Genomic DNA, 17,620 nt, shown 5'->3' on the forward strand with positions numbered 1-17,620 from the left:
ATATGAAAACAAGCTCAGAGAGATGAGTTTACTTGCCCAAAGGTTGACTGAACTGAATCCATGTTCTCTTGGTCTTCCCCATTAAATTTGGTGAAGTGAGGAGTAACATGATACCCTTGTATCATCAGGGTGAGGTAGGTAACCTGCCATAACTTTGAGGTGGGTGTGTGGCTTTATATATATATATTTTTTAATTTATTTATTTATTTATGGCTGTGTTAGGTCTTCATTTCTGTGCGAGAGCTTTCTCTAGTTGTGGCAAGCGGGGGCCACTCTTCATCGCGGTGCGCAGGCCTCTCACTATCACGGCCTCTCTTGTTGCGGAGCACAGGCTCCAGACGCGCAGGCTCAGTAGTTGTGGCTCACGAGACCAGTTGCTCCGCGGCATGTGGGATCTTCCCAGACCAGGGCTCGAACCCGTGTCCCCTGCATCGGCAGGCAGACACTCAACCACTGCGCCACCAGGGAAGCCCCTATATTTTTATTTTATTTCATTTTATTTTTTTGGAAAGATTTCTATTTTATGTATTTAGTTTTTGGCTGCATTGGGTCTTTGTTGCTACATGCAGGCTTTCTCTAGTTGCGGTGAGCGGGAGCTACTCTTCGTTGCGGTGTGTGGGCTTCTCATTACGGTGGCCTCTCTTGTTGTGGAGCACGGGCTGTAGGTGCGTGGGCTTCACTAGTTTTGGCACGCGGGCTCTAGAGCTCAGGCTCAGTAGTTGTGGCGCACGGGCTTAGTTACTCCGCGGCATGTGGGATCCTCCTGGACCAGGGCTCGAACCCGTGTCCCCTGCATTGGCAGGCAGATTCCCAACCATTGTGCCACCAGGGAAGCCCGGGGTGTGTAGCTTTAATTACACTGCAACAGTTTTAATGAAGACTTTTTTTCCCTTCGGGTCCTAGTTGCGGCATGTGGGATCTTTGTTGCCTCATGTGGGATCTTTTTAGTTGTGGCATGTGGTCAGGGATCTAGTTCCCTGACCAGGGATCGAACCCGGGCCCCCTGCATTGGGAGCACAGAGTCTTAGCCACTGGACTGCCAGGGAAGTCCTGAGACTTTTAATTTATATGCTGCACTAATTTATTTTTAGTCATGGAGACAATCTAATGGAACTCTCTTTACATTTTTTGGTTGAGAAAGTTGAAGCCTAGAGATGTGAACTTACCCAAAATTGTAGACCATAAACGTTTATTCTGTGCTTAGTTTTTAATGTGAGTCAGAGCAGTGCTGCCCAGTAAAATGGTATTCTTTGTCTGTGCTCAGTGTGGCTATTTAAATTAAAAGAAAATTGAAAATCCAGTTCCTTAGTCTTACTAGCCGCATCGCAGGTGCTCAGTGGCTGTGCGTGGCAGGTGGCTTACTGTATTGGACAGTGTAGGTCTAGAGCATTCACCTTAAAACAATTTTTTTTGAGAACTTTAGAAGTGTTAGTGGTGGGCACCAAGAGTTAATGAGTATGATTAGAATTGCCAACTAGAAATCAGGTTTGTGTTTAAACGTAGGAGGAAAAAAATCACTCAGAGCTTGTGGCAGTGCTATAACCAGTTGTGACTTGGGCCCTTTCTTGGTTCATATTTCATCTATTCTTTAGGACAGTAACCAAGAGCCTATATGAAGGGCTTTTCCTTTTCCATCTCTCAGGTATCTTGGTTTGCCAATTGAAAATCCCATGCTTGGGTTGAATTTTCAGTGATACATTCATTCATCTTCATGCTGCTTAGCATGTTTTCTAGTCTCTGTACTTCTATTTCACATATTAATCACTTGGTTACTAAGATGCCCTACAAAAAGTTTGATGTCTTTCTTGCTTTTGTACTCAGGATTATGGAAGTTTAAGTTTTTACATCAAATTAAGCTTGATATGTAACCATGGCTGAGCCAGCTAAGTATAGCTTTGGCGATTGGAATCGTGTAGTCTTTTGTACCATTGCTCTACATCTCTGCACACTGTTGTTGTTGTAACAGGCAGCGTTGGATTTCTGGGCTTTACTTTGGATGCTAATTTACTAATTTATGATTTGGCTCCATTTTAATAGCGACTTAGATTGGGTTGGCTTTCATGTACGATGGCAGTGATTTGAGTGTCCATAAGGGTGCATAGCCGGACGATGACATAATCCAGTCAGGTGCCAAAGTTTTTACTTAGTCCTTTACGTACCTGATTTTGCTTTTAAAAGGTGGTAGTATGGATTTACCTTGGGTGTTTTATACTTTAAAAAGCAGTCTTTTTGCATTCTTGTCACAGTAATTTTTGATTAATGCTTTAGAAGCCTGTATTCTTGCCACAGCTTGTATTAAATTGATGGGTGTTTCTGAAGTTAGCTGATAGTTACATATATATCTGTGTGTATCTATGTATATATATAAAAATACATACATATATATTGAAAGATGCCTCTGAAGTCATCCAAACGATGTTACTTACTTAGTTTGTTTCTCCCAATTATGAGTGTTTGTGTGCTCATTTTTGATGATTTTTGTGGTCAAAATATGGGGGATTTTTTTTTTTTTTTAATTTACAGTGTGCTAGGCATTGAGGATAAAATGGTGAGCAAGACCTCATAGAGATGGAGTATCTTCCCATCTCATTATCTTGCATCTCTTTAGACTTGGGTGTTTTGAGCATGTGTGAGCACACTTGCAGAGATAGGATCATTGAGATCCACATTAACATGATACTCTGATTGAGCTGGCCTACCTTAGGGCTTCCTGATGTTAATAAGAGTAGACTTGCTTCCTTTTGTGGGTCCAGGCTCTAGGCTGTATCACCTGTCTGTAACTGAGAGGTCGTCTTTAGTTGTGTATGATATGTGACACAAGGAGAAAATATTTTCTTGCATGTTATGTAATAGCTACGGCTTCCTCTTGTCAATTTGCATTTGTCAAGAGTATCATGGAATTTATGGTAAAAAGTCATATGAGAGCATAGGGAGCAAGTTATTATTCCTTTTTCCCCAAAGTGAGTCTTTAAAAAATAAATAAATAAATTGAGTGTTCATGTAAGGATTATTTGGAGTGTCCTTTCTTATTATTCTCAATGAGAAAATAGAAATAATACCTAAGAGGTTTGAGAAGCATGCGTATAATGCTGGCAGAAAGGGTTTGTAAGGGTAGACGTTCATTCTTGCTATTCTTGAGTTCTGTGACTAAGCAAGTACATATTTAGATACTCTTTAGCTGAGAATCTGTTCCTTTGCTGTTTTAGGCTAAACCAGCCCTCATTCTTGATTGATATTTTTATAATTATGTTCTTACATTCTCTTCATTGGCCTTAATCAGAGTCAGTAGTATTGGAAAGAGGAGACCCTTTGTGAGAGAGTTATGTTACATGGTTATTGAGGAAAATGTGGCTCCTTTAAGGAATGATTGGCAAAAATAAATACAAAAGTAAAAGTATATTATCTTTAAAAAAAATCTTGTTTTCCTTTTTTGAGGGGGCCCCTCTGGATCCATTTCCTCTGAAAGAATAACCTAATGATGTCAACGGCTATAGACTGAATGTTTGTTTCCCCTCTAACATTCATATGTTGAAACCTAATCCTCAGTGTGATGGTGTTGGGAAGTGAGGCCTTTGGGGGGTGATGAGGTGTGAGAGTGGAGCCCTAATGATTGGGATTGGTGATCCCAGAGAGTTCCCTCATCCCTTTCTGCCATGTGAGGACACAGAAAAGGCTGTGGTCTATGAACCAGGAAGGGGGTCCTCACCAGGCACTACGGATGCTGTGATCTTGGACTTCCCAGTCTATAGCAGTGTGAGAAGTAAATTTCTGTTGTTTGTAAGTCATCCAACATATGGTATTCTGTTATAGCAGCCCGAATGCACTATGACGTCAACTAGTAAACTATGTGTTATATTCTTTATTAGCAAATCTGTATTTTTCCTCCTTCAGCTTGTATGACATTGTGCTGTTGCTCCCGCTGCCTTTCAGTAGTCTGCTCTCTAGCCATGCCCCTTTCTCGTTTTTGTCCTTTAATCATGATGTAAAACTTATGGTTTCCTAGTAAGTTAACACGAGGGGAGAATTCCTCCTTTTTCAGTTTCTGTATTCTTTGGGAAGAACTTTCCATCATCCTTATGGATTCCACCATCATCTGTATGTTTTAACTTTTAACACAAACATTTGTTTCCAGCTTAGTTAGGTTTTTTCCAGTGGGCTCATGTCATAGTTTGTCTGGATACTGTCAGTTCAGTTCGTTCCAGGCCAGGATCAGGAACTCTTTTGTCTTCATTTCTAAAACAGTGCTTTTCTCATTTCTCCTTCACCATCAGCACCCTCTTGGGACCCACAGGCTTAAAGCAGAATTTTTTTTTCCCATTTTACTTCTCTCTCCATTTATTATTTCACCAAGTCCTGCTTCATTCTTTCTGTAATTTAATTTGCCATTGTCCATGGCCACTGGCACCACATTTAAAGCTTTGATTACTTTATTTTTATATTAGATTCATAAATTTATTGAAAGAAGAAGAAAGTTTAGAGTTAACTTAGTCCAGCTCCTTTATTTTGTAGATGAAGAAATGGATACTCGGGTCAAATGACTTGCCTTAGGTCACACAACTAATGAGTTGCTGATGTTATAGTTCTCTGGTCTCAACATTTAATACTCCCTCCCAGTCTAGCATTCTTCTTAAAATTTTATTTGAAAAAAAATTTTGTCACTTTTGCGTATCTCCAGTTAAGGGTGAGCTAGCTTTAGGAGCTTGGATAAGATGACAGCACTTTTTAGCCACCCCTCCCTCTTTCCCCCTTCCCTGAAGGCGACTATATTACTTAGAACTCTTTTAGCCAGTTAAAAAACACATATTTATCTCCATATGTCTGAAGAGCATACTGGAAGAGTTCATAATTACATGCATGCTTGCTGATTTTTTTAGCACATCTATTGATTTCCCTTTCTGAAAAGATATGGAAGATAAGAATTAGCTTACTCTTTTTCCCTCACTGCACCCTCTTCCCCACATTCTGTCTTCCCCATCTTTCCAATACAGTTTTATTGCAATTTTGGTTGAATCAATATTTATCCATTATTACTTGGGATGCTATTTATAGTGTCAAGTAGTAAATTACAAATACTTTTCCTAAACAACTTCTGGTTTTCCTTGGAAATGTTGTGTCAACTTTTTTTTTTTTTTAATGTATCAATCACTAATTTAGCCTCACACTTTTAGCCAGTTACACGTTCAGGTATTCCATCAGCTTTATCTTTTTGAAGAAATTTTTACCTGCTCCAGACTGGACGGCTTGTCCTCCCTGCTGGGAACACAGTTGTCTGCTGGGACCCTGGGAGTTCATTTTGCCTCTCTCCTTCATTGAATTTCCTGTTTCTGTTTCTCTGTTGTTTTAGTGGAGCGCAGTCTCTAGTAGTTTTCTATGAGGAAGGGGTGTGGGAGGTAAGTTTTTTGAGACTTTCTGTGTACTCTTGATTGATAGTTTGGTTGGGTATAGACTTCTGGGTTGGAAGTCATTTTCCTCATGTATTAGTCTGCTAATTATTCTCAGTGCCCTTTTAAATAATATCCCTTTTTTTTTAATTTGATGGATACATTAACTTATCATTCTGAGGATAATTTTTTTTAATGTACTCTTTTTCTTGTATAGTCTTTCCTCCATCCTGCATTTTTCTGTTTTGTTTTGCACTCTACGTTTCATGATAGAGGCTTTCCTGAGATGTTATCAGAACCCGTCGTTTTTGTTCACATTTAAAGTCGGGGTATATACACACACAACACAGAGTTGAGTCATATGAAATTGCCATTCTTTCTCAGCTTTGTTCACTATCTGTGAACATACTTAGTTCTCAGATCTTCATTTCTAAATCACACCCTCCACTAAAAGGAACCAGGGCTCCTTGGAGAAATGGGTGATTTTAGAGCTTGGGCAGAGAATGTACAAGATTAATCTAGAACATGTTGTTATGCAAGGAAATAAAGAAATACTCAAAAAACATGGAAAGCACACAGTCCTCTGCTTGAAGGGGTTCCCACTGGCCAAATCTGGGATAACTTGAGCATCAGAATGAATGGTGATATTAATAAATAAAATAAGAATCCGTGAGTCCATACTGATAATGAATTAAAGAATGAATGGGAAAAAGGGAACATACCTTACTGGAGTTATAATGTCAACTGATAAGGGTAGAAGGAACAGTAGATTTACAAAATAAACATCATTTTATAACTGTCAGTAGCAATTGATGAAGACAAGAATTGCCAGTGGATTCTAAAACTATTGGGTGAATGTTTTAAGAACATAATCTCAAAATATCTTCCTACAGATTATTTACTAGTTAATTACTAAGGGGAGACTGGTTATTTTACAGTGGAGAAATGAGGCAAATATCATCTTAACCAAGTGATCAAAATCCCAATAATGGGACACACAGACATTATCTTACTACTTATGTGATACTCTAGGAAAAACAAACCTCACTTACCACTTGTGTGGTAGTACTGCCAGATATTTATACCCTATATTCTTCAAAGATGCCAATGAAAGACAGAGAGAATTGCTGAAGAACTGTTTCAGATGGAGACATGACATTAGGTGTGATCCACGATCTGGTTTGAGGTGAAAGGGGATTGCCGTAAGGGACGTTGTAGAGCAGTTGGCGGAATTGGAATGTGGGCTATAGAGTCTATATGGGACAGTTAATGTGTTGCATTCCTGACTTTGACTGTGGTTGTGGAAGAGAATACCCTTGTTCTTAGGAAATACACAGCGAGCTATTTAAAGGTAAAGGATGTGATGGCTGCAGAAGATGGGTGGAAGAGTGAAAGTGACACAGTGGTTAGTTGTGAATCTAGGTGAAGGCTCCGTGGGAGCTTCTTGTACTGCTCTTGCAGCTGTTCTGCAAGTTTACAATGAAGACTTTTAAAGAAAAGATTGGAGTGAGGGTGGTTGATTGGAGCCCCCATTCACGGGTGGGGGCTCAGTGGCTGTGAACCTTTCAGCAGTGTGATGAGTTGAGCTCCTTTGGTTGGGAAGTCCCCAGTGTCAGGATTTTCAGGTGTTTGTTTCTTGAGGTCAGTGATTAGAAGACACTTTCAGTTTTCATCCTGGCTGGGAATGTCAGAGCCCAGTAGGAGAATCTGGCTGGGGGTGGGGTGGGCAGTTGAGTGGGCCTGTCTCTGCATCCTCTCTGCAGTTCACTCAGTCCCTCTGTTTTCACTGGCAGGCCCACCCTCAGCTGTGCTGGAGTCACCCTCCTTTTTGGCTTCCTCCTGTCATCTGATGGGGTTGGGAAGGGCAGAAGAAGGCAAGGAGATTTGGGAATCTAAGTGTTCATTAAATAGCTTTTTCAACCAATATTCCTTTTGCTCCCTAATTTTGTTGGTTCTTGGGATTATGCCTTTAAAAAGCAAGACAAAACAATCAAAACAGTTCTTTTACTGTACTTTTAGAGGCATTTCAATGTGTGTTCAATATACATTCTTTACCCAGGAGTCCCAATACTGCATTTGTATACCATTTCATTCTGTTTTCTATCTTTTGATCTTGTTTCCCACATTTTCACACTTTAGAAAAAAACAGATTTCTTACCATCAATAGTATAGATCCACTCTTTCCCGTAATTAGTCTAAGGGAAAAGACTGAACAATTAAACAAAGACCTTTTTCCAGAAAAGTGGGTTATGTCTCAGCATACTTGTTACAACTTAATAAGCACCTGGATTTGTGATGCCCTGAACGGGTTGACAGCTGTCTTATCTTTTGGCTTCCCTGGATGGGAGTGTGCAGCACAGTGAGGCAGGCAGGTTGGTACAACTCTGCTGGGAACCTGTGATTGACTGACTGGCTTGGAAGTGGGTGAAGTGGGTAATCTTTTTTTTTTTTGGCTGCATTGGGTCCTCGTTGCTGCACGCGGGCTTTCTCTAGTTGCGGCGAGAGGGGGCTGCTTTTCGCTGCAGTGCGGGGGCTTCTCTTGTTGCGGAGGGCGGGTTCTAGGCATGCGGGCTTCAGTAGTTGTGGCCCATGGGCTCAGTAGTTGTGGCTCGCAGGCTCAGTAGTTGTGCACGGGCTTCCTTGCTCTGCAGCATGTGGGATCTTCCCGGACCAGGGCTCGAACCCATGTCGCCTGCTTTAGTAGATGGATTCTTAACCACTGCACCACTAGGGAAGTCCAGAAGTGGGTGATCTTGGCTGGTGGGAGAAAAGATTGTGGATCAGTTGAGGGTCCTACAGCTACTCAGATTAAACGTCAAATGGGTGTGCGTGTGCGCAGGTGTGTGCATTTTGTGGAGTATATAACTTCATTGAATTTTTAAAGGGGTCTGCAACCCCTAACACAGAGTGGTTGTGATGGGACTAGAATTACTTATGACATTTAGAAATGTACTCTTTACACTAACATGCTAAGTTGGTCATGTCTAAGGACTGTGGTGGCACATGATCTGTTCTTATGATTTAAAGCAAAAATTTAGGTGATCAATTAAACACGTTTTAAAGTTTTTGTTTAGAAAACATTTCACTGGTAAAATGTTTTTTAGAATCAAATATTTTCTTCATTTTAAACTAGGTTTGTTACAGTTTTTGTTGATTCATTTTGTTTCTTTTAGCAAGTGGTTAGCATTGTTTCTATTTATTATCTTATTTGAGGGAAAATGTTGAGTTGATCACAATGTAGTGTGAATTTTGTGGAACAAAGGCATTAAATAAATGGCATTTATTTTGAGATGCCTTGTAGACTGCATCCTTATAGGATTTCTGATTGGTATATTGTCCATAGTTTGTGTCTTTTCCTGCAGTATTTAGTTATAAATGAAGTGCCTTGGAAGACAGTTTGAATTTATAGTCCTTTCATGTGAAGCATCTGGTTAATTCACATTAGAGACAGGGTTCGGCTACAGCTAGTCCTTAAGTGAACTTAATGTTCTGCTCATGGTTCCTAGTAAGTTACAGTTGTTTAAAGGTATTACACGGGGCTACTTGGGGACATTTAGAGGGAGATACTTCTAAAATTTGTTTTACTGTTTTAAAATATGGTGCCTTTGTACTTAACCCTGTGTTGAGTAAGAATATCATTGATGTTTTCATAAGACAAAGTTAAGCATATGTATTTTTTCTTATTTGCTCACTGATAGTGCTCTTACTGTATGTCTGTTTCTGGGTTACTGTTTTGTGTAGGATAAAAGCTTAGGCAGAGGGATGACAGTGCCTTTTTTCCTCGTGTCACATAGAAACAATTTCAGTTAGCTGGTACTCTTCAATCCTCTGAGGTATAGTTGTGTGTGAACGGAGACCTTGAACCAGTATCTTTAATGGCAGCTCTCATCCGAACAAAAGAGAACACGTTGTCATTTTTGCTCTTTTTTTCTTTATAGGGGAACTTCTGTTTCATGTCCACCATCCCACTTTATTCTGCTAATCTGCTAATGCAGTAAATTGGAAGACACCTGTTGCCAGGATAACCTGTAATGGGCAAGGAGCCACAGAAAAGAAAACATTTCTTTTAATTTTTAAACTTGGTTTGAAAGGTAAGGTCACTAAGATTATGAGGAGTTTCCTTCCATGAGTTACATCAAGGAAAGAGTTTTCTGTCTTGAGACCCTGGAGTCTAGGTGGACCTGGTCTGGGTCATCACCAGGTACCACCTGGCTCCGTGGCGCTGTGGTATTTTTAGGAAGTTAAATAACAGCCTCCGTAGTTTGCTCTGGTATGTTGTAGAATCTGCAGCACCCATGGGATTCCCAGTTTCCAGGGGATGGGGGTTGGGGTGGGATTGAGCTGGGCCCTAAGGACCAGACAGGCCTAGCAAGCTGAAGTAGCATGCCAGAGAAAGACTGCTAGTAGAGACCCAGCTGCTGCTTCTAGGTCACCTGGCTCTGTGTGTGTGTGTGTGCGTGCGAGAGAGAGAGAGAGAGAGAGAGAGAGAGAGAGAGAGAGAGAGAGAGAGAGAGAGAGGGAGAGGAGAGAGAGAGAGAGAGGGAGAGGGAGAGATTTGTGTTTGTTTTATACCAGCCAAAGGACATCTGGCTTCTAGCCAGCCATCTGACTCTTTTGAGTCTTAATTGCTATCATTTTGCAACTCTTTACTGAATTTTTTGTGAAACACCAGAGGTTTACTTTGCATATTTGACTTTTGGGTCAGTTGGCACTTAATAGAAAGTGGCCTAGTAGGACCTTTTTGGGGATATGCACACATACCTAATCCAATTTCATTTGTTCCATAGTAACTGGAGGAGCAGGTGGGCATAAACCATTTAATCATCTACCTTTCAGGCTTCACTGTCTCAGGAGATACTATAGTTGTTCTGTTGTAACAGGTCTCTGCTTCTAATCCCCAGGCCGGAATCTTTCCTAGGCAGTAAGCCACTTTGCCTGTGCTCTCCCCCACCTCCAGCCCCTTGTGAATAACTCTTCCTCAACATCCCCTCTGCTTACACAGTGAAGCACCAACTCTTGTAGAAAGGTTCTGATTTGTCCAGTTTTTATCTTCGTATTATTCTGTATAAATCCTGATGGGGAGAATTCCCTTTAAGTAGTCATTCACTCTGGGCACCTTGTCTCATATGGTTTCGTTTGTTTGTTTTTGCTCATGTGGCCCAGCCCTTCTTTTTCCTCTGCCTTGGGATAGGTTCTAACCCGTAGGTATGAACTCTTCAGTTTCTTACCTGCCTGACTGAGTGGAGAATTCAGTTGAGGGTTCAGATATAAGAAGTCCAGTAGCATGCAGTGATAAGCTATGATCTGATTGTCAGATTCATTTACAGTTAAAACGATTATCCATTTTTCTATTGTGATGCTGGATTTCAAAAACTAATTTTTAGAACTCTTTATAGTATTACACATATTAGCTTTTTTTTCAGTTGAGGTATAATTGACATACTAGTTTCAGGAGTACAATATAATGATTTGATATTTCTATATTTTGAGAAGTGATCACCACAGTAGGTCTAATTATTAGTTATCATCCTTACACATAGTTACAAATGTTTCTTCCTTGTAATGAAAACTTTTTTTTTTTTTTAATAAATTTATTTATTTATTTATGGCTGCGTTGGGTCTTCGTTGCTGTGCACAGGCTTTCTCTAGTTGTGGTGAATGGGGGCTACTCTTCACTGCGGCGCGCGGGCTTTTCATTGCAGTGGCTTCTCTTGCTGTGGAGCACAAGCTCCAGGCACACGGGCTTCAGTAGTTGTGGCGCACGTGCTCAGCAGTTGTGGCGCACGGGCTTAGTTGCTCTGCAGCATGTGGGATCTTCCAGGACCAGGGCTCGAACCCGTGTCCCCTGCATTGGCAGGCGGATTCTTAACCACTGTGCCACCAGGGAAGTCCCGAAAACTTTTAAGATTTGTTCTCTTAGCAACTTTCAAATATACAATACAGTATTATTAACTTTAGTCACCATGCTGTACATTCTATCCCATGACTTATTTATTTTGTAACTATAACTTTGTATCCCCTTCATCCATTTTGCCCACCCCCATCATACGATTTTATTATTCTGTGTATTTGATTTTATGCCTTCCAGGGCTCAGCTCTCTTTCCACCTTTTTTGTAAAACCTTTCTGTGTTGGTCCAAGTCAGTCCCTTTGTGGTCATTCCTTTGTGAACTCTTAGAGTATATCATTAAATTATTTTAGGATTACTGTTTTTCCTTAAGTAGATTTTAAGCACTCCTGAGCAAGAAGTTTTCACTTCTACTTTATGTCTTTAGTACATTTTACGTAATAGGTGTCATTAATTGTTTGGTGGTAGGAGCTAAAATTTCAGAGGCATTTCTCAGGATAACAGTTTTAAAACTCTCTCTCCCTTTATTTCTCACGCGCTCTTTCTCTTGTTTGTTTTTGTTTTTCTTTGCTGATAGAGACTCTTAGCTTTGGTAGCTTATAAAACAATTCTTTACCTTTAACTATATTCTTTTTTCTTCTTGTACTCCCCTCTGCTCATTACCATGCTGTTCCACACTAGGGTGGGTGAACTCTTCTCTTAGGAAGTTACCCCAGAGGCTCCCAGTGTCCTATAATCAATGCCCGGTAGTTGAGAAGGATTCCCAAAGAGGTGCAGCACTGCAGGTATAAGGTCCTTTAGACCAGGGATCATCAAGCTCAACTTTTGTTGCAAAGGCCCAGAAGGTAAACGTTTAGGTTTTGTAGACCAAGAGGCAAAAAAGAGGATATTATGAAGGTACTTACATGACAAAAGAGAAATAAATTTTCCCAGATTTTATTGATGAAATTCAAAATCTAAGAATACTTGAGTTCAGCTTTCTGTGATACAGATCTATTAATGAGAAGAATGAAGTTCTTTTTCTAGGGGGATAACGTTTCATTTAAATGGCATTTGAAGGTAGAGTTCCCCTCTCATCAAAGTCTATTTGCAAATGTTCATCTAATCTATTCATGCTGATCCGTAGTGAGATTTTACATATTTCATCTTTGAAAATGTCTTTTTATGCATGTAGGTACTGCCACATTCTGATACCAGCCCACAAGCATGTATGATTTTAGTTGAGTATATTCTTCACTTAGAAGCCATAAAGCATTTATAGAATTCCATTAGGTTCTTCTCTTTATTTGCCTTTTAGCATGTCATTACTTTGTAGATTAATCATTTTCAGTGGAAGGTTAGGTGAAAGCTCTTCAATTGCATAACTAAATGGATTTTGGAATAGGGAAATTTCCTTCACACTTGCATTAAGTTCTGAAAAATGCTGTGTAACTGTAGTTTGAAAATATATCGACTGCGAATTTGTATGGGAATGGGCATCTCACTTATTATTTTAACTGCAGGTGGCACTTCAGCAAAGGTGAATTTCCAGAGCCATTCAGGGTTCAGTAGCAGTGGTTGAGTGTTGTTCTCATTCAGAAAAATTTCAGCCTTGGCCCTAAGCTCCGAAAGTAGTAAAAAAATTACTTCCTTTTTTTTTTTCCTAATAAATTTATTTATTTATTTTTGGCTGTGTTGGGTCTTCGTTGCTTGTGGGCTTTCTCTGGTTGTGGTGCGCGGGCTTCTCATTGCGGTGGCTTCTCTTGTTGCAGAGCACGGGCTCTAGGTGCACAGGCTTCAGTAGTTGTGGCTCGTGGGCTCAACAGTTGTGGCTTGTGGACTCTAGAGCGCAGGCTCAGTAGTTGTGGCGCACGGGCTTAGTTGCTCCACAGCATGTGGGATCTTCCCTGGACCAGGGATCGAACCTGTGTCCCCCTGCATTGGCAGGCGGGTTCTTAACCACTGTGCCACCAGGGAAGCCCCAAAGTTACTTGTTGTAAGCCATTAAACTACAGTGTGATAGGACAAGTCAGAAACTAGTGATGGTTAAGTCCATGAGAGTAAATTAAGTTCACTGTTGACATTACTGGTTCAGTAACATGCGAGGGATCAAAAAAAAAATCTCCCGAAGTACCTGCTTATGAAAAAAAGAAAGAATAGCTATAAGCTTTAAACACTTTACATTGTCACAAGTTTTGTGAATTTGTCCAATGAAGCCTTTTTTTCTGTCTACACACAATTTTATCGCCATCAGTTGTAGCTCATCATGGCAGGTTCTACTGCACGTTGTAGTGATTTCATCTTTTCTTAGCTTCTCTGACAATATTCTGCCTGTAGCTGTTTTCACATGCACTTTTCATAGAAGCTAATTCTTCATCACTTCAAACTCCTCAAATAAATGACAACACTCAGATCTTAAACTCATCAAGAATCAAGGAAAATCATCATTGGCTTCTTTAACTTATTAACAAGCCACCTTAGAAACCAGCTTTGACTGAAGCTTTGTTTTCATTTTTTTATTTTCGTGAAGAAATTCTCCTGTAATAAGATACTCCATTTAACATTTTCTGACTTTTCTGACTGTTCCTTTCTTGTGAGTTGGGAATATTGTGATGACTGCTTAGTCTGGTAATGTCGACATATAGTGTATTGTTTTAGCACAGGGATGGTATGATTGCATAATAAACAGTGCTTTGCCATCTAATTTCCTAACAAAATAGTTCACATCCCATTGTACCTTAAAAACACAACATTTGAAGTCCAGATTTTCTTTTCTTGTTTTGACATGTTGGGTGTGCACTTACAATAATAAAATGTTGTAGTACAGCATATGGCACTCTGAGCACTGTTGAGTTATACCCGTGTCACTGCGATGTGGAGAGCGCCCAGCTGCGGTGCGAAGTGATAGCACCGTATGTGGTCTCTTGTCACAACTGCTCAACTCTGCCCTGGTAGTGTAAAAGCAGCCAGAGACGGAATGTAAAGGATGGTGTGACTGTGTTCTGTTAAAACTTTATGGTCACTGAAATTTGAATTTCATAGAATTTGTACAAGTCATGAAGTATCGTCCTTTTGATACTCCCCCACCCCAACCCCCAAACAGTTAAAAAGGTAAAGACCATTCTTCGCTCAGGGCCTGTATTTATAAAAAAGGTGGCAGACCAGATTTGGCAATCTCAGTACGGTACCCCGAGGTGTCCTAGGTCTCTGGAGTTGCTTCACACAATCATGGCAGAAAAAATGGGGTGGGAAAGGACCTAAACTGAAAAGGTACCATTGTGGTTTTTGCTGTTGGTTGGATTTTTCTATTTCTTTGTTTTTTGTACGTAGGAATCTTAAGTGCATGTAGTCACCTCATAGTCTTTCTGTTAGATAGTCTTTTATAATACCCTAATTTTAGATTGTGCTTATATTTATAGAGCCCGTCCTAAATGCCAGGGATTGTGCTGCTTTATATTTTCTTTCTTTTCATAATTTTTTATTTTATTTTATTACATAGGTATATAGCTTACATAGGTGCATAGTTTAAAAAGTCAAATGGTATCACAAGATTTATAACAAAAAATAACAATCATCTCTTTCATCTTTCCCATCCTATCCCCTCCTCATCCCCAGCCCCTAGTGAGTAAGTGAGTTACTTACTCACTAGGAGCTGCTACCTCCATCTCTTAGCTGTTTCCTCATCTTTACTTCCTTGTACATTTCTAAATTATATACCTGTAGGTAGCAGTTTCTAATCTATCTTACTTCTAACTATGAAGATTAAGGTTTAGCTCTTATATGCATAGCTCTTTCCCTCTCACATCTCCCAACATAGTTAAAGCACAACTTTGGTTAAGATCAGTAATAAAAGTATGTATATTTTGGTTAATTAATCCCTAAATCTCTGACTTTATTTGCAGAATCCTTCTCAACATGGTGACATACATCTGGCAATACACTTCCTTGGACATATCCTTTCCAGAGCCCTCTGCCTCATGGTTTACTCCAAACTGGTTCCTCTTGACTTTGTCTGTAGCTGCAGGTGTCCCCCCTTCTGGGAGTCATCTTTGCTTCTCTGTGTGTTGGATCCCTGGTCTCATGGATTCCGTGTCTTCCCCTCATGGCTTGCTGCCATGCTTTAGTGAAGCCCATTCTCCATCCAGTAGCTTCCTCAAGAAACTGTGAATAAATCTTTCAGACCTTCCGGGTCTAAAAATGTTCTTTTCTAGAATTGCTGTTGAGGAAGCTGATGTCATTCTGATTTCCAGTCCTTTTATAAGTTTTTCCTCACTAGAAGAGTTTAGATACTCTTTTTTTTTTTTTTTAATCTCCGATACCACGGACTTTCACACTGTGTCTTAAAGGATCTTTTACCACTCAACGTGGTGCCACATGTAGGTCTTAAGGGGAGAGTCACTTCTTTATGCTCTGAGAAAAAACATTTTTTGACAAGGGAGGTTAGTGGTGAATTATAATATGTTCTAAAACTTTTGTTACTTGGATGTTGGGCTTTCTGAATTGTTTCTCCATTTTCTGTCTTTCATAAATTTGTTGGCATTCTCCTTGGCTGTTGTTTCCTTTTCTTTGTCCTTTATTGTTGTTTTTCTAGAGCTTCCAGAAGGGTAGAGAATTGTGTGGGTTTCAACCCACTAAGCATCTGGAAGGTTGCAGAATCCTTTGCTATTTTCTTGTTGAGACTCCATGTCAGCCCAAAGGTAGCCATGCCTTTTATATCACATAGACTTTGAGAAGAAATTCATAAAACAATGTGGTGATCACTTAATATAGTCTTTCTGTCCAGAATGGGAAGTTGTCTGTCGTTGCCCTCGTCGAGAATCGTCCAGGCTTCCAGAGCACCTCCAGCCTTGGGGTCTTGAAGGTGTTGGTGCTCCTAACCTTTAGCAAGTTCCTGCATCTTCTGCTCACAGATAGGATAGATAATCTGTCCTTTTCACTCACTGGCTCTCATTTTTTCCCTTGGGCACTGTCCGTGATAGTATAAAAGAGCTTTGAGATATTCAAAGCTAGTTATTTTTTCCTCCAAGTGGCAAGTCCTTCTGCCACCCTGGTCCTCTTTGGGTGCCATGTGGTTGGCAGTCTCTTCATCTGCGCCAGAACAGGATATGATATTGCTTGGCATGAGCTGATCTGCCCAGGGAAGGCTTCAGTAGGGTTAGTATCTCCCGTGGTCCTAGACGCGGTTAATCTGTGACACATTCTGAGGGTTACTTGCTTATTAGTCACAGCATAATACAACTTTATGTCGAGTTTATAATTAACTAAAATCTTTGGACTTGTTTCTTTCTTTAACAGTTTTCTTAGGCCTGGCAACCTCTACCCCCCACCACATGTCATGTTTTTCAGTTTTTATTTTAAAAGGACTTTACATTTAACCATGTTAAGTAAATTTCTCTTGGTTTCATCATGTCAGACGGTTTTTGAATGCTGATTCACTCGTGTTTTCTGTGCATTTGGACAAACCTGTGGCATTCTGGTCTATCAGCTCTGATAGCGCCACTGGCCACAAGAGCTGAGCTCCTCCAGTGTCACCACCCACGCTCTTTGGGCTGAGCTCCCAGCCAGCTTGTCTGTCAAGTGATTCTTTTCCCTGCCCATGAAGACATGGGGTTCCCGTCCATGAGTGTATCCCAAGAGCCATTAGATGGCAGGTTGGCCTGCTGCTGTTTCCCTTCCGCAGGCTGGCCTGGGGCTGGCTTGTGCTCTTGATGACTGCTGCTGGGACCGGTCGCTCACCGGGTGTTCCGTGCCGTGATGGGAAGAGCACAGACTTGGGAGCGCGATGGGCCTGGGCTTGAGTCTCAGCTCTGGCCAGCTTATTCACTAGCTGTGGTCTTTGGTAGATCATCTCACCTCCTAGAATCTTAGTTTTTGCATCTGCAAATGAGAGCGAAACCTTGAAGGGTTGTTGTGAGGTACAGATAATGTATCTAAAATCATCAAGCCCAGAGTCTGGCATATGGTAGGCACTTAATAATTGTGAGCTGCTATTAGTCATTTTTCCTCCTTTAATAGAAAGTTGCCGTATCAGACCATTTACCGTTATTGTGGAATAGCTCGAAGAGATTAAGGAGCTGTAAAGGCTGTAAGCAGTGTTCACGTCTCGTGTTCTACACTGAGCTTGGGCTCCTGAGCAGAGTCTCAGCAGTCCGGGAGTCTGCTTTGCTGGTAACATATTCCTGACGGAAAGCACTTCCTGGAGGTTGACAGGTTATTACTGCTAGTCTAGGGACTGTTGAGATAGCCCTAAATGCTTTATGATTATACACATTATTTATGTCTGTATGTCTGTCTGTATGTGTGTATGTATGGCTGCCGTGGGTCTTCGTTACTGCACGTGGGCTTTCTCTGGTTGCAGCGAGCAGGGGTTACTCTTCGTTGCGGTGCACAGGCTTCTCATTGTGGTGGCTTCT

At 40.7% G+C, this 17,620-nt stretch overlaps 1 protein-coding gene across 23 annotated transcripts in view; it reads left to right on the plus strand.

Moving 5' to 3' along the window:
• Window positions 1–17,620, plus strand: part of PPP6R3 (protein phosphatase 6 regulatory subunit 3) — a 129,593-nt gene that overhangs the window by 30,218 nt on the left and 81,755 nt on the right. For 6 of the 23 annotated variants that reach the window (XM_059932217.1, XM_059932219.1, XM_059932218.1 and 3 more), the window contains one exon: window positions 9,320–9,472. The exons of the other annotated variants lie outside the window; for them this stretch is intronic. The gene's annotated coding sequence lies outside the window, so the exon portion shown is untranslated. The remainder of the gene's footprint in view (window positions 1–9,319; window positions 9,473–17,620) is intronic. 23 annotated transcript variants of the gene reach the window in all.

Source organism: Balaenoptera ricei, chromosome 8 (genome assembly GCF_028023285.1).
Source record: "Balaenoptera ricei isolate mBalRic1 chromosome 8, mBalRic1.hap2, whole genome shotgun sequence".
Lineage (NCBI taxonomy): Eukaryota > Metazoa > Chordata > Mammalia > Artiodactyla > Balaenopteridae > Balaenoptera > Balaenoptera ricei.